At 37.0% G+C, this 21,850-nt stretch overlaps 1 protein-coding gene across 1 annotated transcript in view; it reads left to right on the forward strand.

The window, feature by feature from the left end:
• LOC122435515 (testis-expressed protein 11-like) overlaps positions 1–21,850 on the forward strand; it is a 143,074-nt gene that overhangs the window by 76,619 nt on the left and 44,605 nt on the right. The window lies entirely within an intron of this gene.

The following is a 21,850-nucleotide window of genomic DNA, read 5'->3' on the forward strand; positions in this document are numbered from 1 at the left end:
GGACTGGTTGGATCTCCTTGCAGTCCAAGGGACCCTCAAGAATCTTCTCCCAACACCACAGTGCAAAAGCATCAATTCTTCGGTGCTCAGTTTTCTTTATAGTCCAACTCTCACACCCATACATGACTACTGGAAAAACCGTAGCCATGACTAGACAGACCTTTGTTGACAAAGTAATGTCTCTGCTTTTTAATATGCTGTCTAGGTTGGTCATAAGTTTCCTTCCAAAGATTAGTCAAGTAGTCAAGGAGTAAACAATAAGTGGTCAAGTCAATTTTAAAATTTATATTAAAATTTTTAAAAAATAAATGAAAAAGAAGTTTCATTTTAAGATAGGGTTTTGTAAAACCAGAGTTGACTAGGTTAACTTGCAGGCCAGTGTCATGTGAAACTGGAAGGCATGTGCAAGTGTAGTTCTGCAGATGATATACCCCTCTGGCTCTATCATCATGGGATTATTAATGTCAGAAGGGACCTTAAAGTACTTGTACACCTCTTTAGTGGTTTTCAAGCTCTGGTATTCATCAAATTTACTCTGAATAAGCACTTGAACAGATGGTGAACATCGTTAGTCTTCAGGAAAATGCAAATCAAAACCACAATGAGAAACTGCTTTATACCACTAGGATGGCTGTAATCAAAAAGATAGATAATTACAGAAATTGACAAGGATGTGAAAAATTGTAATCCTCATACACTGCTGGTGGGAATGTAAAATGGTATAGCTACTTTAGAAACAGTCTGTCCGTTCCTGAATAAGTTAAATAGAGAGTTACCATATGACCCAGCAGTTCCAATCCTGAGTTAAACAGGAAACATATCCATACAAACATGGGTATATGAATGTTCGTAGCAGCATTATTTTTAATAATCAAATGTGGAAATACCAAAATATCTATGAACTAATGAAAAGAAAAGCAAAATGTAGTGTACTTATATCATGGAATATTGTTGTTTAGTTGCTAAGTCATGTCTGACTCTTTGTGACCCCATGAACTGCATGCAGTTTGTCAGGCGTTCCTGTCTTTCACTATCTCCCAGAGTTTTCTCAAACACATGTCCATTGAGTTGGTGATGCCATCCAACCATCTCATCCTCTGTCACCCCCTCTCCTCTTGCCCTCAATCTTTCCCAGCATCAGGGTCTTTTCCAGTGAATAGGCTCTTTGCATCAGGTGACCAAAGGCTTGGAACTTCAGCGTCAGCATCAGTCCTCCAATGAATAATCAGGGTTGATTACTTTTAGGATTGACTGGTTTGATCTTGCTGTCCAAGGGACACTCAAGAGTCTTCTCCAGCACCAGAGTTTGAAAGTATCAGTTTTTTGGTGCTCAGCCTTCTTTATGGTCCAACTCTCATATCTCTACATGACTACTGGACAACCATAGCTTTGACTATATGGACCTTTGTCAGCAAAGTAATGTCTCTGCTTTTTAATATGGTCTCTAGGCTTATTGTAGCTTTTCTTCCAAGGAGCAAGCGTGCTGTCATTTCATGGCTGCAGTCACCATCTGCAGTGATTTGGAGCCCAAGAAAATAAAGTCTCTTCCTATTTCCATTGTTTCCCCATCTATTTGCCATGAAGTGATGGGACCAGATGCCATGATCTTAGTTTGTTGAATGTTGAGTTTTAAGCCAGCTTTTTCATTCTCCTCTTTCACTTTCATCAAGAGGCTTTTTGCTTTCTGCCATAAGGGTGGTGTCATCTGCATATGTGAGGTTGTTAATGCTTCTCCTGGCAGTCTTGATTCCAGCTTGTGAGTTATCCAGCCTGGAACTTCTCATAATGTACTTACTCTGTATATAAGTTAAATAAGTAGGGTTACAGTATACAGCCTTGACATACTTCTTTCCCAGTTTTGAACCAGTCTGTGGTTCCATGTCCAATCCTAACTGTTGCTTCTTATCCTGCATACAGGCTTCTCAGGAAACAGTTGAGGTGGTCTGGTATTCCCATCTCTTAAAGAATTTTCCATAGTTTGTTGTGATCCACATAGTCAAAGGCTTTAACATAGTCAGTGAAGCAGATGTTTTTTCTGAAATTCCCTTGAGTTTTCTGTGATTCAGCACATATTGGCAATTTGATCTCTTTTTCCTGTGCCTTTTCTAAATCCAACTTGTACATCTGAAGTAAGTAATTACATGAATATACAGTTTTGTTTTTTTTGTCTGTGCTGGGTCTTCGTTGCTGTGCACGGGCTTTCTCTAGTAGAGGAGAATGGTGGCTACTCTTCTAGTTGCAGTGCCTGGGCTTCTCATTACAGTGGCTTCTCTTTTTATGGAGTACGAGCTATAGGACATGGGTCTTCAGTTGTTAACACGCTGGACGTGGGCTCAGTAGTTGTGGCTGTCAGGCTCCAGAGCACAGGCTCAGCAGTTGTAGCACCCAAGCTTAGTTGTCCTGTGGTAAGTGGGATCTTCCCGGACCAGAAATTGAACCAATGTCCCCTTCATTGCAAGGCAGATTCTTAACCACTGGACCTCCTGGGAAGCCCCACATGAATGTAAATTTTAATTCACATGTTCTTAGTGAAGTCATTTCTTTGGGAAGCTCATTTGGCAGGGACTAATCTGACTCACTTTTCTATGTTGAAATTGATTTGCAGAGATGGAATTGATTGTATGAACTACATACTCAAAATTTTAGACTTAAAGATTGAATTCTTAAGAATGTGTTTTCTGATTTTCAACATTATAATAATGAAAAACATTGTTTATTTTGCCTTTCTCAATTAATATTACTAAAGTGACTAAAGAACTACGAATTAAACTGTAGTATAGTGTGATAGTAAATTCTAATTAGACAAATTTGGAATATCAGATGTAGTGGACATTTACTGCTTTTGGTCAGTCATCACTCGTTCAATCCACTTTCTTATTGATAACATTATCCAAATTTCCATTTAGGTATCTCCTTATTCCCTATCAGTATATGTGGACATTGACATATTTGTGTAGGAGAAAAAATTTCAGTTTTCTATTTCCAAATCAAAAGAATAATCAATTTCAAGAAGAAAATTTGAGAAATTAAGTGTTTTTTAGATTTCAAATTTAAAATATAGCTTGTATTTTTTTACATGTTTGTACATTGTTAGTATGTGTGTGCTTAGTCGCTCAGTCGTGTCCGACTCTGCGACCCCATGGACTCCTCTGTCCATGGGGATTCTCCAGGCAAGAATACTGGAGTGGGTTGCCATGCCCTCCTCCAGGGGATCTTCCCAACCCAGGTCTCTTGCATTGCAGGCAGATTGTTTACCATCTAAGCCACCAGGGAAGCTATTAGTATGTTTGCAGAATAATCCAGTTAATAAAGTTTGATTACATATCTGGCCCCCTTTTTTTTTACTTGTGGTCTATTTCACTCATGTATATTACACACTTGCATCTATAGATAGTATAAGAAGTTGCATTATATAATGAATAATTATTTTAATAATAATTGTATAGCAAAAGCAAAAATACATGTTATGTAGAGAAGTTTCTTTTAGCAATAAAAGCTTAATGTGCAGAATGTTAACTGTTAGAAAGTGAATGCAGTTGTGCTATTCAGAAAGCTAATGTAGTCTTCTGATGATAAAATCTTGAGTATTGTGATGAATGATTGAAAATACCATGTTCAAGTGATTAAAAAAATCTTTTTTTTTTTTTACCTTTTGTAGTCAAGCTTCTTTAGGAGTCACAGTGCAGACAAGTCCAGGTTATTTGTTTATAAGATCCTGATCATACATGGGAAGGTCATATAAGGGAAGAACACATTCTTTGAGTTCTAGAAAAGCAGTTAGTTTGACATTTTGTTATTGTGAATAATTTTCCAGAAACTATTTGCTTGTGTCTGTTTACTCTCTGACTTTATCATTTAAGTAAACTTGTCTAAAGATAAGATTAATTTGGCATGCCTTTTTCTCACCACTCCTTGCTGGTTTATGTTAGTTAATGTCAAACTTTATAATGTATATATGATCAACTGAAGATCTTGTTAAAATAGAGATTTTAATTTACTAGGTCTGGGATGGGGACTGAGATTTGCGTTTCTAACAAGCTTCCACATGATGCTGATATTGTAGATCTGTGAACCACACTTTGGCCAGGTTTGTGAGTTTATTGCCAACTTTGTGAAAAAAAAAAAAAAAAAATCACAATTTTTCCTGTCTCTAGTTACATCACCCTTCAGTTTTCCATAATTTCTTAAAGACTTTTATGAGTCTCATTTACAAATGTCTTAGTCTCTTATAATACAAACTCATTTGATCTAGGGGTCCAAAACTCTTTTATTAGTTACTATTACTATCTTCTCACATTGCTTTTTAATTTCTTCTTTTCAGAATTTTTATCTATTTTTACTCTGAAATTTACCATGAGTATAATGAAAATTTTAAAGGAAAAAGATCATATTTAATGTATTATGCTAACAATCAGTTTTTAGTTTTTTTCTTTCCTTCAGCTTTATTCCAAGCCTTCTTCTTAAATAAGGCTTGGTGTTTTTTTTATTAACATAATAGTTTTTGAACTCACTGTTGAATATTACAATAAAATGTTTAAGAGCTCTCTCATTTCTTCACTCTAAAAGAGTTCCTGAAGAGTTCTATTGATAGAAAATTTGATATAGTAAATACTGTTTTTCCATAGGTTTACATTATAAAAATAAAAATGACTTACCTCCAGGGAAGTCCCAGGCATTCCAGTGGTTAGGACTCCATGCTTTCACTGCTGAGGGCCTGGGTTCAATCCCTGGTTGGGAAACTAAGATCTACAAATGGACCATAGCTATAATGAAATTTTTAAAGAAAAAAGATCATATCTAAACTTAGTATCCTAAGGAGTTGTGTGGCATGGTCAAAAAAAACTTACCTCCACAAAATATTTAGCTCTAAGATATAATAAAATCATACTTAGAAATATAGCAAAATTTAAAAATGATATGTTTAGATGAAATTCATTCCTCTGATAGTACAATAATAAGTACTTGAGTGGGTTGCAGAAATGGCATGGTAGCTGAGATGAGTGAGATAATTTCCTAAAAACAGAAAAAGAGGCAGATTTGTAATATTAAGGCCCTCACACTCTCAATACTAATTCCTTCCTGGGATAGGTCTAAAAGATTATCATTAAACACTAGGAGGTAAAAGCAGTCATCAACTACCTCTGGGATTTTATTTAATCATGCCCACATGGTTTTTCCCATGTAATAGGAAAAAGCATCAAAGCAGAGTACTGTTGTTAAGACTGTTACCAAAGATCTTTTTTCTTCTCTCTTGTTTCAGGTGAGACATTCATATAACATACTTTGTAAGGCATGAATTAGAATTTTTGTTTTAATAAAAATTCTTAATGAGTTCGTTAGAAATCATAGTTCCAGTCTGTAGGAAGTGAAGGTGGCACAGAATATATACTCATTTCTTGAATCTTCAGTATATTTTGCTTGGATAGATGGTTTGTAGTTGTTTTTTTTTTAAATTTCCCCCTGGGGTAGGGATTGGTTTTAGGATGTTTGAGCTGGAAAAAGGAATAGAAAGGATTTTTTACGGTTGATTGTTTTTTGGAGACAAGAGTTTTATTTTCCTTAGCACGTTGGTTGCATTGCAGTTCATTTTATCAACAAAAATTGTATCTAGTGTAACATGTTGTCAGGGGTCTGGTTGGAGATAAAAAGAAATATAAGAAGCAGACATTCCTCCAATGAATTTACTGTCCACTACAATAAGCTAAGCATGTGTATGCTTGATCAGTCAGCTGACAGTAAAATGTAGAATTTGAGAAATGGATAGTATAGGTGATTTATATGAATCCTATATGACTTTAGAAGAAGGAGTAAAAGCTCGCTGTGGGGTCCGTTGGTCATGGAATGCTTAATGAAGGGGATAGTGACTTAGAAATGGGTAAGATTTTCATATAGGTGAGTAAGTAGTAATTACCAACAGGAAGATTAAAGTGATCAAAAATATGAGCACAAGTTGCTATAATTTAGTCCAATTTAGCATCGTCTATGTAAAGGACAGCATGTGGAACACATAGGGGATTCTTTCAGGGAACTTACAAGTCTTACTGTAAAGAGGATATTTGTAAAGATAACAATACAAGACAGCACATGGAAAAGGAGAATAATTGACAAATTAGTATAGAAATTCAGAAGAGGCCTAGACCATTGTGTACTGGGAACATCAGTACAAAGATTTCTTTGAAAGTGAGATTTGAGCTGGGCTTTGAAGGTTGGAGAGGATTTAGGAAGATGGAAAGGAGGAATAAAGGTGTATTCAGAATATGATGATTAGTGGTTTAGAGAGGCTGCAGCATCAGTTTTATATAAAGGGTGTAATGAGATATAAAGTCAGGTAAATTAGTCATTTGTGAAAATCCTTGAAAATTGAGCTAAAGGACTTTATGATATAGGCAAATGGGGACCCATTCAAGGTTTTCAAATAAGGTAGTGACATGCTAATGACAATAATATGTAAGAATTTGAGAAGGTGAGATGAGAGGTAGGAAATCAGTTGAGACATTTATGATTCAATAATTCCTCATAATAGCCTCTTATTGCCTGATGTATTAGCTTATCACTTCAGAGCAAATATGAAGTGTTAAGAACCTGAACTAGGTTGACATTAAGTTTAAGTGTTAGTTGCTCAGTTATGTCCAACTCTTTGCAATCCCCTACAGGAGTCACGGAGAAGGAATACTCCAGTATTCTTGCCTGGAGAGTTTCATGGACAGAGGAGCCTGGCAGGCTACAGTCCATGGGATCTCAGGTTGATACTAGTGGCAATTAATTCTTTCACATTTGAGTTCCTACAGTGTACCAGTTATTTTATTGCTAGGCACTGAAGACATAGAAATTAAATAATATGCAATCTCTAGTCTCAAGAAGATCACTGCCTAATGGGGAAGAGTAGTCATAATTATGAAATAAATATAGTAACAGTTGTTTTGGTATTACCAAAGAGGGGCTTATGAATGGATGATTTATAAAGATAAAATTATTCTTGCCTATATATTTGGCATTAGCATTGTATCATTTTGAGTTAGTGTACTCACTCTTGCTGCTTTTGCTTTTATTCAACCATATTGATAACTAATTTACCAGCCCCACATTATCTTCAAGACCTATCATTTTTCAACATTTTCATATTAAAGCCATTAAACTATACAAATAAGGAATCTTGCTATCAGAGATTTCTAATATAGGAAATAGAAGAAAGAAATGAAAGTTAAAGACACTATGAAAAATAAGAATTGGGGACTTCAGTATCCCACATGTAGCAGTAGATCATCCACACAGAAATCAACAAGGAAATATTGGGCTTCAGCCATACAGTAGACCAGTAGACCTAATAGACATTTATAGAACATTCCATTCAACAGCAGCAGAACCCACATTCTTCTCAAGTGCACATGGAATGTTCTCCAGGGTTGATTATATGAAAGTACACAAAACACATCTTAGCAAATTTAAGATTGAAATCATACATCTTTCCTAGCCATAGTGGTATGAAACTAGGAATCGACAGTAAGAGGAAAGCAGAAAAATATGCAAATATGTGGAAATTAACAACACTCCTCAACAACCAGTGGGTCAAAGAAGAAACAAAAAAGGGAAATTTAAAAAATCTCCAAAACAATGAAAATGGAAACACAATACCCCCAAACCCCAAACATATAGGATGCTGCAAGAGCATTTCTCAGAGGGAAGTTTATACCAATAACGCATATCTTGAAAAAATAGATTGCAAATAAGCAACCTAACTTTACGTCTCAAGGAACTAGAAAAAGAAGAATAAACTAAACTCAAAGGTGACAGAATGAAGGAAATACAAAGATCAGAATAGAAATAAATGAATTAGAGGCTAGAAATAAAATAGAAAAGATCAATGAAACTAAGGAGTGGTTTTTTAAAAGATAAGCTAAATTGACAAACTTATAGCTAGATTAAAGAAGAAAAATCAGAAATGAAAGAAGAGACAACTGGTACTACATAATACATAGGGTGATAAGAGGCTATTATGAGGGATTATATGCCACCAAATTGGATATCTTAGAGGATATCCTAGATATCATGTTGGATATCCTAGAGGGTAAATTCCTAGAAATGTACAACCTACCAAAACTGAATGAAGAAGAAATAGAAAATCTGATCAAACTAATAGCAAAAAGATTGAATCAATAATCAAAACTTCCAAACACAGAAAAGCCCAGGAATAGATAGTTTAACTGGTGAATTCTACCAAACATTTAAAGAAGAATTAACATCAGTTCTTCTCAGACCCTTCCAAAAAGTTGAAGAGAAGGGAATATTCACAAACTCATTTTACAAAGCCAGTCCTGATACCAAACCAGATGTCAACACTACAAACAGAGAAACAAAAGAACAATATTCCTGATGGATATAGATGCAAACATTCTTAACAGAGTATTAGCAAGTCAATTCAATAGCATATTAAACTGGTTAAATGACATGACCATCTAGAATTTACCCCTGGGATACAAGGATGGTTCAACATAGGCAGATCAATAAATGTGATAAAATACACTAATAGAATGAAACATAAAAGTGATATGATGCTCTGAATGGATGTAGGATAAAAAAGTATTTGACAGAGTATAACATCCTTTCATGAGAAAATCCTCAACAAATTGTGTATAGAAGGAGCATCAGTTCAGTTCAGTCGCTCAGTCGTGTCTGACTCTTTCAAACCCCATGAACCACAGCACACCAGGCCTCCCTGTCCATCACCAACTCCTGGAGTCCACCCAAACCCATGTCCATTGAGTCGGTGATGCCATCCAGCCATCTCATCCTCTGTCATCCCCTTCTCCTCCTGCCCTCAATCTTTCCCAGCATCAGGGTCTTTTCAAATGAGTCAGCTCTTCGCATCAGGTGGTCAAAATATTGGAGTTTCAAGTTCAACATCAGTCCTACGAGTGAACACCCAGGACTGATCTCCTTTAGGATGGACTGGTTGGATCTCCTTGCAGTCCAAGGGACTCTCAAGAGTCTTCTCCAACACCACAGTTCAAAACATTCAGTTCTTCGGCACTCAGCTTTCTTTATAGTCCAACTCTCACATCCATACATGACCACTGGAAAAACCATAGCCTTGACTAGATGGACCTTTGTTGACAAAGTAATGTCTCTGCTTTTTAATATGCTGTCTAGGTTGGTCATAACTTTCCTTCCAAGGAGTAAGCGTCTTTTTTTTTTTTTTTTTTTCCACCTTGTGGTCGTTAAGTTTATTTAGTCACTAAGTTGTGTCTGACCTTTTTGTGATGCCATGGACTGCAGCCCACCAGGCTCCTCTGTCCATGGGATTTCCCAGGCAAGAATGCTGGAGTGGGGCGTCTTTTAATTTCATGGCTGCAGTCACCATCTGCAGTGATTTTGGAGCCCCCCAAAATAAAGTCAGCCACTGTTTCCACTGTTTCCCCATCTATTTGCCAGGAAGTGATGGGACCGGATGCCATGTTCTTAAATTAATGCTCTTCAAAAACTGGACAGGCTCATTCGAAAGAGTGAAACTAGATCACTCTCTTAAACTATAAACAAAACTTAACTGAAAATGGATTAAACTTCAATGTATGACCCGAAACTATTAAGCTCCTAGAGGAAAATATAGGCAATACATTCTTTGACGTTGGTCTTAGCAATATTTTTCTGGATATGTCTCCTCAGGCAAGGGAAACAAAAGCAAAAGTAAGCAAATGGTAATATATCAGACTAAAAGGTTTCTGCACAGTAAAGGAAACCATCAACAAAATGCAAAGACAGCCTGCTGAAGGGTAAAAAATATTTTGCAAATGATATATTCAATAAGGGATTAATATTCAAAATATATAAAGAACTCATACAACTCAACAACAGCAAAAAACAAAGAACTAGATTTTTTAAATGGACAGAAGGGCTAAAAAGACTCTTTCCCAAAGAACACATACATATAGCCCATGGGCACATGAAAAGATGTTCAATATCACTAATTATTAAGGAAATGCAAATAAAAACCACAATGAGCTATCACTTCATGTCCATTATAATGACCATTATAAAAAACCACAAGCCATACCAAGTGTTGGAGATGATGTGGAGAAAAGGGAACCCTTAGTCACTGGTGGTAGGAATATAAATTAGTGCAATCCCTATGGAAAAGTATGGAGATTCCTCAAAAAATTAAGAATAGAGCTACCATATGGTCCAGCTCTTCCATTTTGATAAATTTATCCTAAGAGTATAAAAAACACTAAATTAAAAAGATACATGCACCCATATGGTCATTGCAGCATTATTTACAATAACTAACACATGGAAACAACATAGGTAACCACTGATGGATAAAGGGATAAAGAATTTGTGGTATATATATAGTTGTTCAGTCCCTCAGTTGTGACCGACTCTGCGACCCCATGGAACTGTGGCACACCAAGGCTTCCTCTCCTTCACCATCTCTGGGTGAGATATTGTGGAAATAGTATAATGGTAAAGAGGAAGCACCAGCTCTAGGATCGCAAAGCCTGGGTTCAAATTCCAGCATTCTCCTTACTAGCTGGCAGTCTACTTCTAGTTTTCTCACCTCTAGTTTCCTCCTTTGTAACATGAGAGATAATAATATCAACTATTTTATAGGGTTGCTATTAGAAATATGCAAGATTGAGCATGTAAAGCATGTAGAAGGTATGCTGTTTAGATGTTAATTCTTTTGGTTATATGTTGAGAGGCAGTGTTGTGAGTGGTTATGAGTATGATGTTTTTTTTTTTTTCTTTTTTTTTTTTAATTTTTTTATTAGTTGGAGGCTAATTACTTCACAACATTTCAGTGGGTTTTGTCATACATTGATATGTTTTGATTTGAAACCTTGTGCTACTAAACTAGCTGTATGGCCTTGGGCATGTTTTTAACATCTCTCTGCATCAGTTTCTTCATTTTAACAATGAAGATATGAATAGTGCCTACTTCAAAAAGTTGCTTTGAAGACTAAATATGTTAATATGTGTACAGTGCTAGAATAGTGCCTGATACATAATAAAGTGTTAGTCGCTCAGTCGTATCTGACTCTTTGCGATCCCATGGACAGTAACCCGCCAGGCTCCTCTGTCCATGAGATTCTCCAGGCAAGAATAGTGGAGTGGGTTGCCATTCCCTTCTCAGGGATTGAACCCAGATCTCCTGCACTGCAGGCAGATTCTTTTATTTTTTCTATTAATGTATTTATTTTAATAGGAGGATAATTACTTTACAATATTGTGATGGTTTTTGCCATACATCAGCCACAGATAACACATGTGTCCCCCCATCCTGAACTCCCCTCCCACATCCCTCCCCACCCTGTCCCTCTGGGTTGTCCCAGAGCACTGGCTTATGGTGCCCTGCTTCACGCATTGAACTTGCACTGGTCATCTATTTTACATATGGTAATATGCATATTTCAGTGCTGCTCTCTCAAATCATCCCACCTTTGCCTTTTCCCACTGAATCCAAAAGTCTCTTCTTTATGTCTGTGTCTCCTTTGGTGCCCTGCATGAAGGATCATCAATACTGTCTCTCTAAATTCATATATATGCATTAATATACAATATTTGTCTTTCTCTTTCTGACTTTACTTCACTGTTTATAATAGGCTCTAGGTTCATCCAGACTCATTAGAACTGACTCAAATGAACTCTTTTTTTTTTTTTATAGCTGAGTAATATTCCATTGTGTGTATGTACCCACAACTTTCTTATCCATTCATCTGCCAATGGACATCTAGGTTGCAGGCAGATTCCTTACTATCTGAGCTACCAGAAAAGCCTAAAGTCTTCTATAAAGTTTTCTATTATTGTTGTCTTGGGAGGCCTTACATATATAATAGACAGTAACCCTCGTCTGTTACATGTATCGTAAATATTCTCCTCAGGCTACCTTCCCCCTACAGAAGTCTTAAAATTTGATGGAGATACTAAAGGAAAAAAGCCAATCTCAGAAGCCTGCTTGTTATATGAATCCATTTATACAACATTCATGAAATGATGAAAGTATAGAGATAGAGAACCACAACAGTGGTTGTCAGGGATTAGGGGTGGTGGTCAGGGGAGGGAGCTGGATGTAACTATCAGTTCAGTTCAGTCACTCAGTCGTGTCCGACTCTTTGCAACACTGTGGACTGCAGCACATCAGGCTTCCCAGTCCGTCACCAACTCCCAGAGCCTACTCAAACTCATGTCCATCTCATTGGTGATGCCATCCAACCATCTCACCCTCTGTCATCCCCTTCTCCCACCTTCAGTCTTTCCCAGCATCAGGGTCTTTTCAGATGAGTCAGTTCTTCGCATCAGATGGCCAAAGTTTTGGAGTTTCAGCTTCAGCATCAGTCCTTCCAGTGAATATTCAGGACTGATTTCCTTTAGGATGGACTGGTTTGATCTTGCTGTCCAAGGGACTCTCAAGAGTCTTCTCTAACACCACAGTTCAAAAGCATCAATTCTTTGGTGCTCAGCTTTCTTTATGGTCCACCTCTCACATCCATACATGACTACTGGAAAAGCCATACCTCTGACTAGACAGACCTTTGTTGGCAAAGTAATGTCTCTGCTTTTTAATATGCTGTCTAGGTTGGTCATAGCTTTTTTTCCAAGGAGCAGACATCTTTTAATTTCATGGCTGCAGTCCCCATCTGCAGTGATTTTGGAGCCCCCCAAAATAAAATCTTTCACTCTTTCCATTGTTTCCCCATCTATTTGTCATGAAGTGATGGGACCAGATGCCATGATCTTAGTTTTCTGAATGTTGAGTTTTAAGCCAGCTTTTTCACTCTCCTCTTTCACTTCCATCAAGAGGCTCTTTCGTTCTTCTTCTCTTCCTGCCATGATGTAACCATTATCCTCCAATTAAAATTTAAAAAAACCAGATATTTGTGGTGAGACAGTAGCTTTTTGTAGTGAAAGTATGCATCTACATGTGTGAAAAATAACGTAGAACTATACATACAAACTATACAGTACCATTTCTTCCGTTGATACTGCCTTTTAGTTTATGGGCAAGATATAACTATAGGAAGAAACTAAGTGAAGGGTACAGGACTTCCCCATACAGTTCTTTCAACTTCCTACAAATCTATAATTATTTCAAAAGTAAAAGTTAAAATTTTTGATGGAGTTAAATTTGTCAGTCTTCTTTTTCTTTATGAGTTGTCTATATCATACCTAGAAAGTCTTTTTGTATACCAAGGTTATAAAGATATCTTAAGCAACAATCAGTTCAAAATGATAATGCTGTTGGTGATGATGATGATGAAGAAGTAGTAATAGCACTTGTAGTAGTAGTAATAGTAATGAACAGTGAAAGTATTAGTTGCTTAGTTGTATACAACTTTTTGCAACCCCATGGATTGTAGCCCACCAGGCTCCTCTGTCCATGGAATTCTCCAGGCAAGAATATTGGAGTGGGGTGCCATTTCCTTCTCCAGGGGATATTCCTGACCCAGGGATTGAAGCTGGGTCTCCCGCATGGCAGGAAGATTCTTTACCGTCTGAGCCACCAGGGATCCAGTGCACGGTAACAAACGTTTTAAAGGTTTGTTTTGTTTTCTACACTTTCTTTCCTTATGGGTCACTTTATTTTGATGCTTCTCTTTAAGACTACTTTATATGATTGATTTCTTCTAATGTTCTTGATTCTTTTTATAGTTTTTAAAGAAAAATCTGCTTCCAGTTGTTCTGTGGCTTCACACTTTGATATCTCTTGGCAGACTTCCCCCTTGAAGTGATATGACTAGCTCCTGGTTTCTCCACTCTGTTGTGATATCGTATGTGTGGACAGACGGGATTTCTTTCAGAGTTTATGGGTATTTTAGTTGTCTATTGCTGTGTAACAAATCACCTTAAAACTTAGTGATTTGAATCAATAATTTAGTATTATCTCATGGTTCTGTGGCCTGATTGGGCTCAGCTTGGGTGTTTCTTGGGGTCTCATATGGTTGTAGTCAGATAGTGACTGGTCCTAGAGTCATCTAAACTTTAGATTCTAAACCTTTAGATTCTAAAGGCTTGGCTGGACTGAACATTCAGTATGTTTTTTCTCACACACATTTGCCTGTCGCCCAGTCTGAAAATGGCTGAAACAACTGAAGGCTGGCAGGCATCTGTCTTTTACTCCATGTGACTCTTTGTGTGGCTAGCTTGAAATTCCTCATGGTATAGTGTTCTTAGAGTGGCTGGATTTTTTACATGATGGTTAGCTTCCTCCAGAGCGCATGTTCCAAGAAACCAGACAAGTTGCAAGGCTCCTTCTGTTTTGATATCAGAAGTCATGGCACTGTTAAAACAAGTCATGAAGGGAGAAGACTACACTAAAGGCATGAATACCAGGAATCATAATTCATTGGGAGGAAACTTAAGCTATAAATACAGTGGGTTAGGGACACTAGCGCCTACTCCCAACTTGATTTGGGAGATAGAAAATGCATTCTCTTGCCAAATGAGGATTTTCATTACTGTGCTGATTGATTTTCTTCTTCCCCATCCCTTTCCTCACGTCTACAAGTTTTTGTCCCTTATTTTCCAACTGAGAGGCCCCCATAATTGATCCCTAGCATGCATGCTAAGTTAGTTCAGTCATGTCCAACTCTTTGCAACTCTGTGAACTGTAGCCCACCAGGCTCCTCTGTCCATGGAATTCTCTAAGCAAGAATAATGGAGTGGGTTGCCATGCCCTCCTCCAGGGGATCTTCCTGACCCTGTGTCACTTATGTCTCCTGCATTGGCAGGTGGGTTCTTTACCACTGACACCACCTGGGAAGCCATTTGATCCCTTACATAATTAAAAAAATATTTTTTAAACTTTTAAAATTGAATATATTTCAGCTTCTTTTACATTATTACAAAATACTGAGTATAGTTTCCTTTGCTATACAGTAGGTCCTTGTGGGTTATTTGTTTTATATATAGTAATCAGTTCAGTCGCTCAGTCGTGTCCAACTCTTTGTGATCCCATGAATCGCAGCACGCCAGGCCTCCCTGTCCATCACAAATTCCTGGAGTTTACTCAAACTCATGTCCATCAAGTCAGTGATGCCATCTTATCCTCTCTCATCCCCTTCTCCTCCTGCCCCCAATCCCTCCCAGCATCAGGGTCTTTTCCAGTGAGTCATCTCTTCGCATGAGGTAGCCAAAGTATTGGAGTTTCAGCTTCAGCATCAGTCCTTCCAATGAACACCCAGGACTTATCTCCTTCAGGATGGACTGGTTGGATCTCCTTGCAGTCCAAGGGACTCTCAAGAGTCTTCTCCAACATCACAGTTCAAAAGCATCAATTTTTCGGCACTCAGCTTTCTTCACAGTCCAACTCTCACATCCATACATGACCACTGGAAAAACCATAGCCTTGACCAGACGGACTTTTGTTGGCAAAGTAATGTCTCTGCTTTTTAATATGCTATCTAGGTTGGTCATAACTTTCCTTCCAAGGAGTAAGCGTCTTTTAATTGCATGGCTGCAGTCACCATCTGCAGTGATTTTGGAGCCCCAAAAAATAAAGTCTGACACTGTTTCCACTGTCTCCCCATCTATTTCCCATGAGGTGATGGGACCAGATGCCATGATCTGTAACATATACATATGTATTAATATATATATGTTAATCCCAACCTCCAAATTTATCCTTTCCCCTTTGGTAACCGTAAGTTTGTTTTGCTGTTTGTGAGTCTCTGTTTGTAGAAAAATTCATTTGTATCTTTTTTTTTATTTGTATCTTTTAAAAAATATATTTATTTTTAAAATTTATTTATTTTAATTGGAGGATAATTACAATATTGTGATGTTTTTTGCATGAGTTAGCCACAGGTACACATGAATCCCCCCATTTGGAACCCTCTCCCACCTCTTTCCCCATCCCATCCCTCTGGGTTATCCCAGAGCACCGGCATTGAGTGCCCCACTTCATGCATTGAACTTAAACTGGTCATCTGTTTTACATATGGTAATATACATGTTTCAATACTATTGTCTCAAATCATCCCACCCTTGCCTTCTACATAGTCCAAAAGTCTGTTCTTTTTTCCTCCCACTTTATTTATTTTTTTAATTGAAGGATAATTGCTTTACAGAATTTTGTGGTTTCCTGTCGTACATCCACAATAATCAGCCAAAGGTACACCCATGTCCCCTCCCTTCTGAACCTCTTTCCCATCTCTCTCCCCATCCCACCCTTCTAGTCACAGAGTCTCTGTTTGAGTTCCCTGAATCTTGTAGCAAATTCCCATTTTCTATCTTATTTACATATGGTGTTGTAAATTTCTGTGATATTCATCTGTATATATCTCACCATTTTCTTCCTCCCTTCCCCCTGTGTCCATAGGTCTGTTCTTTATGTCTGTTTCTCCATTGTTGCCCTGCAAATAAATTAATCAGTACCTTCTTTCTAGATTCCATATATATGTGTCAGTATATGGTATTTATATTTCTCTTTCTGACTGACTTCACTCTGTATAATAGGCTCTAGGTTCTTCCACCTCATTAGAACTGACTCAAATGTATTCCTTTTTATGGCTGAGTGATATTCTATTATTATATGTACCACAACTTCTTTATCCATTCATCTGTTGATGGACATCTAGGTTGCTTCCATGTTCTAGCTGTTGTAAATTGTGCTGCCATAAACATTGGAGTATATGTGTCTTTTTCAATTTTGGTTTCCTCAGGGTATATGCCTAGGAGTGAGATTGCTGGGTCATATGGTGGTTTTATTACTAACTTTTTAAGGGCTCTCCATCCTGTCTTCCATAGTGGCTGTATCAATTTGCATTCCCACCAGCAATGCAAGAGGGTTCCCTTTTCTCCATACCCTCTCCAGCATTTATTGTTTGTAGACTTTTTGATGATGGCCATTCTGACTGGTGTGAGGTGGTATCTCATTGTAGTTTTTATTTGCATTTCTCTAATAGTGAGTGATGTTGAGCATCTTTTCATGTGTTTGTTAGCCATCTGTATGTCTTCTTTGGAGAAATCTCTGTTTAGGTCTATTTTCCACTTTTTGATTGGATTGTTTGTTTTTCTGGTATTGAGTTGTATGAGCTGTTTGTATATTTTAGAAATTAATTTTTTGTCAGTTATTTCCTTTGCTATTATTTTCTCCCATTCTCAGCATTGTCTGTTCACCTTGTTTCTAGTTCCCTTTACTGTGCAAAAGCTTTTAAGTTTAATTAGGTCCCAGTTGATTTTTTTTTTTGTTTTTATTTCCATTACTTAGGATACGGGTCATGGAAGATCTTGCTTTGATTTATGTCTCTGTGTGTTCTGCCTATGTTTTCCTCTAAGAGTTTTATAGTTTCTGGTCTTACATTTAGGTCTTTAATCCATTTTGAGTTTATCTTTGTGTACGGCATTAGGAAGTGTTCTAATTTCATTCTTTTGCATGTAACTGTCCAGTTTTCCCAGCACCACTTATTGAAGAGGCTATCTTTGCCCCATTGTATATTCTTGCCTCCTTTGTCAAAAATAAAGTACCCATAGGTGCATGGATTTATCTCTGGGATCTCTATCTTATTCCATTGGTCTATATTTTGGTTTTTGTTCTGGTGCCATACTGTCTTGGTGACTGTAGCTTTGTCGTATAATCTGATGTCAGGAAGGTTGATTCCTCCAGTTTGATTCTTCTTTCTCAAGATTGCTTTGGTACTTTGAGGTCTTTTGTGTTTCCATATGAATTGTCAAAATTTTTGTCCTAGTTCTGTGAAATATGCTATTGGTATTTTGATAGGTATCACATTGAATCTGTAGATTGCATTTGACAGTATAGTCATTTTCACAATATTGTTTCTTCCTACCCAAGATCATGGAATATCTCTCCCATCTGTTTATATTGTCTTTGATTTCTTTCATCAGTGTCTTATAATTTTCCGTATACAGTTCTTTTGTCTCCTTAGGTAAGCTTATTCCTAGATATTTTATCCTTTTTCTTGCAGTAGTGAATGAGACTGATTCCTTCATTTCTGTTTCTGATTTTTCATTGTTAGTATATAGGAATGCAAGTGATTTCTGTGTATTGACATATCCTTCAACTTTGCTGAATTCACTGATTAGCTCCAGTAAATTTCTGATAATTTCTTTTGGGTTTTCTTTGTATTATATCATGTAATCTGTAAACAGTGAGAGTTTTACCTCTTTTTTTCCCATCTGGATTCCTTTTATTTCTGTTTCTTCTCTCATTGCCATAGCTAGGACTTCCAAAACTATGTTGAATAATAGTGATGAGAGTGGACACCTTTGTCTTGTTCCTGATCTTAAAGGAAATGCTTTAGTTTTTCATCATTGAGAATAATATTTGCTGTGGGCTTATTGTATATGGCTTTTACTCTGTTGAGGTAGGTTCCTTCTGTGCCCGTTTTTTGAAGTGTTTTTATCATAAATAGGTGCTGAATTTTGTCAAAGGCTTTTTCTGCATCAATTGAGATTATCATATGGTTTTTATCATTCAGTTGGTTAATATTGTGTCTTACATTGATGAATTCGCGTATATTGAAGAATCCTTGCATCTCTGGAATAAACCTGACTTGATCACAGTATATGAGCTTTTTAATGTGTTGCTGAATTCTGTTTGCTAGAATTTTGTTGAGGATTTTTGCATCTATATTCATCAGTGACATTGGCTTGTAATTTTCTTTATTGTGTATTCTTATTGCCTGGTTTTGGTATCAAGATGATGGTGGTCTCATAGAATGAGATTGGAAGTGTTCCTTCCTCTGCAGCTGTTTGGAAGAGTTTCAGAAAAATAGACATTAGCTCTTCTCTAAACATTTGATAGAATTCCTCTGTGAAGCCATCTGGCCCTGGGCTTTTGTTTTTTTGGAGATTTTTGATCACAGTTTTGATTTCAGTGTTTGAGATTGGCTTATTCATTATTTCTATTTCTTCCTGGTACAGTCTTGGGCGGTTGAACTTCCATAGTGGCTGTACCAGTTTGTATTCTCACCAACAGTGCAGGAGGGTTCCCTTGTCTCTACACCCACTCTAGCATTTATTGTTTGCAGACTTTTTGTTGAGGGCCATTCTGAGTGGTGTGAGGTAATAGATACCTCATTGTAGTTTTAATTTGCATTTCTCTAATAATTAGTGATGTGGAGCATCATTTCATGTACTTTCTAACCATCTGTCTGTCGTCTTTGGAAAAATGTCCATATAGATCTTAGCATTTTTTGATAAGATTTTTTTTTCTATTGAACTGCATGAGCTGTTTGTATATTTTGCAGATTAATCCCTTGTTGGTTGCTTGGTTTGCAAATATTTTCTTGTGTTATGATGGTTTTCTTTTCATTTGTTTATGGTTTCCTTGGCTGCGTAAAAACATTTGCATTTAATTAGGTTGCATCTATTAATTTTTGTCACTATTTTCAGTATTCTAGGAGATGAGCCAAGAAAGATCTTGCTCAGATTTATGTCATAGAGTGTTCTCCCTATGTTTTCCTCTAAAAGTTTTATAGTATCCAGCCTTACATTTCGGTCTTTAATCAATATTGGGTTTATTTTTGTTTATGGTGTTAAAGTGTATTCTAATTTCATTCTTTTATATATAGCGGTCCAGTTTCCCAGGACCACTTCCTGAAGAGACTGTCTTTTCTGCATTGTATATGCTTGCCTCTTTTGTCATAGATTAGGTGATCATAAGTGCATGGGTTTATCTCTGAATGTTCTGTCCTATTCCATTGATCTATATTTCTGCTTTTGTACCAGTGCCATACTATTTTGATGACTGTAGCTTTGTAGTATAGTCTGAAGTCAGGGAGTCAGATTCTTCCAACTCTGTTTTTCTTACTCAAGATTGCTTTGGCTATTCATAGTCTTCTGTCTTCCCATATAAATTTTAAAAATTCTTTTTTTCATTCTGTGAAAAATGCCATTGGTAGTTTGATAGGAATTGCATGAATTTGTGGATTGTTTTGAGTAATATGGTCATTTTGACAACATTGATTCTTCCAATTAAAGAACATAGTATATCTCTCCACTGTTTGTGTCACCTTTAATTTCTTTCATCAGTATCTTATAGTTTTCTGAATATAGATCTGAGTACATATCTATCTCTAGGTAGATTTATTCCTAAGTATTTTATTCTTTTTGATGCAGTGATGAATGGGATTGTTTCCTTAATCTCTCTTTCTAACCTTTCATTATTAGTATATAGGAATTCATTGATGAACTCTAATAGTTTTCTGGTAGCATCTTTAGGATTTTTCTATGTATAGCATCATGTCATATGCAAACAGTGACAGTTTTACTTTTTCTTTTCCAGTTTGTATTCCTTTTATTTCATTTTCTTCTCTGATAGCTATGGCTAGGACTTTTAAAACTATTAAATAAAAGTGGTGAGAGTGGGCATCCTTGTCTTGTTCCTGAACTCAGAGGAAATGCTTTCAGTTTTTCACTGTTGATAATAATGTTTGCTGTGGGTTTGTCATATGGCCTTTATTGTCTTGAGGTTCCCTCTAAATCCACTTCTCAGACAACACTATGGATTAGAAATCAATTACAGGAAAAAAAACTATCTGAAACACAAGCACATGAAAACTAAACAATATGTTATTAAATAATCAATGGATCACTGAAGAAATCAAAGAGGAAATAAAAAAATACCTAGAGAAAAACAGCAATAGAAACACAACAATCCAAAACCTATGGGATGCAGCAAAAATAGTTCTAAGAGGGATGTGCTAAGCCATTCAGTCATGGCTAACTCTTTGCAACCCCACTTACTGTAGCCTACCAGGTTTCTCTGTCCATGGAATTTTCCAGGCAAAAATACTGGAATGGGTTACCATTTCCTTCTCCCAACTTCTAAAAGGGAAGTTTATAGCAATACAATCTTACCTTAAGAAACAAGAAGAATCTGAAATAACCTATCTTTATACCTAAAGCAACCAGAGAAAGAGGAATACCCAAAGTTAGTAGAAGAAAATAAATCACAAAGATTAGAGCAGTAATAAATGAAATAGAGATGAAGAAAACAATAGCAAAGATCAATGAAATTAAAAGCTGGTTCTTTGAGAAGATAAACTAAATTGGCAAACCATTAGTCAGACTCATCAAGAAAAAAAAGCGAGAGGATTCAGATCAATAAAATTAGGAATTGAAAAAGGAGAAGTTATAAGGGACACCACAGAAATAAAAAGGATCATGAGAGATTACTACAAGCAACTGTATTCCAATAAAATGGACAGCCTAGAAGAAGTGGACATATTGTTCGAAATACAAAACCTTCCAGGACCAAACCAGGAAGAAATAGAAGGTATGAACAGAACAGTCACAAGTACTGAAACTGAAACTGTGATTTAAAATCTTCCAGCAAACAAAAGTCCAGGACCAGATGACTTCTGTCACACATTTAGAGCAGAGTTAATACCTCAGTTCAGTTCGGTTCAGTTCAGTTCAGTTGCTCAGTCGTGTCCGACTCTTTCAAACCCCATGAACCACAGCACACCAGGCCTCCCTGTCCATCACCAACTCCCGGAGTCCACCCAAACCCATGTCCATTGAGTCGGTGATGCCATCCAACCATCTCATCCTCTGTCGTCCCCTTCTCCTGCTGCCCTCAATGTTTCCCAGCATCAGGGTCTTTTCAATTGAGTCAGCTCTTCACATCAGGTGGCCAAAGTATTGGAGTTTCAACTTCAGCATCAGTCCCACCAATGAACACCCAGGACTGATCTCCTTTAGGATGGACTGGTTGGATCTCCTTGCAGTCCAAGGGACTCTCAAGAGTCTTCTCCAACACCACAGTTCAAAAGCATCAGTTCTTCGGCACTCAGCTTTCTTTATAGTCCAGCTCTCACATCCATACATGACCACTGGAAAAACCATAGCCTTGACTAGATAGACCTTTGTTGACAAAGTAATGTCTCTGCTT

Source organism: Cervus canadensis, chromosome X (genome assembly GCF_019320065.1).
Source record: "Cervus canadensis isolate Bull #8, Minnesota chromosome X, ASM1932006v1, whole genome shotgun sequence".
NCBI lineage: Eukaryota > Metazoa > Chordata > Mammalia > Artiodactyla > Cervidae > Cervus > Cervus canadensis.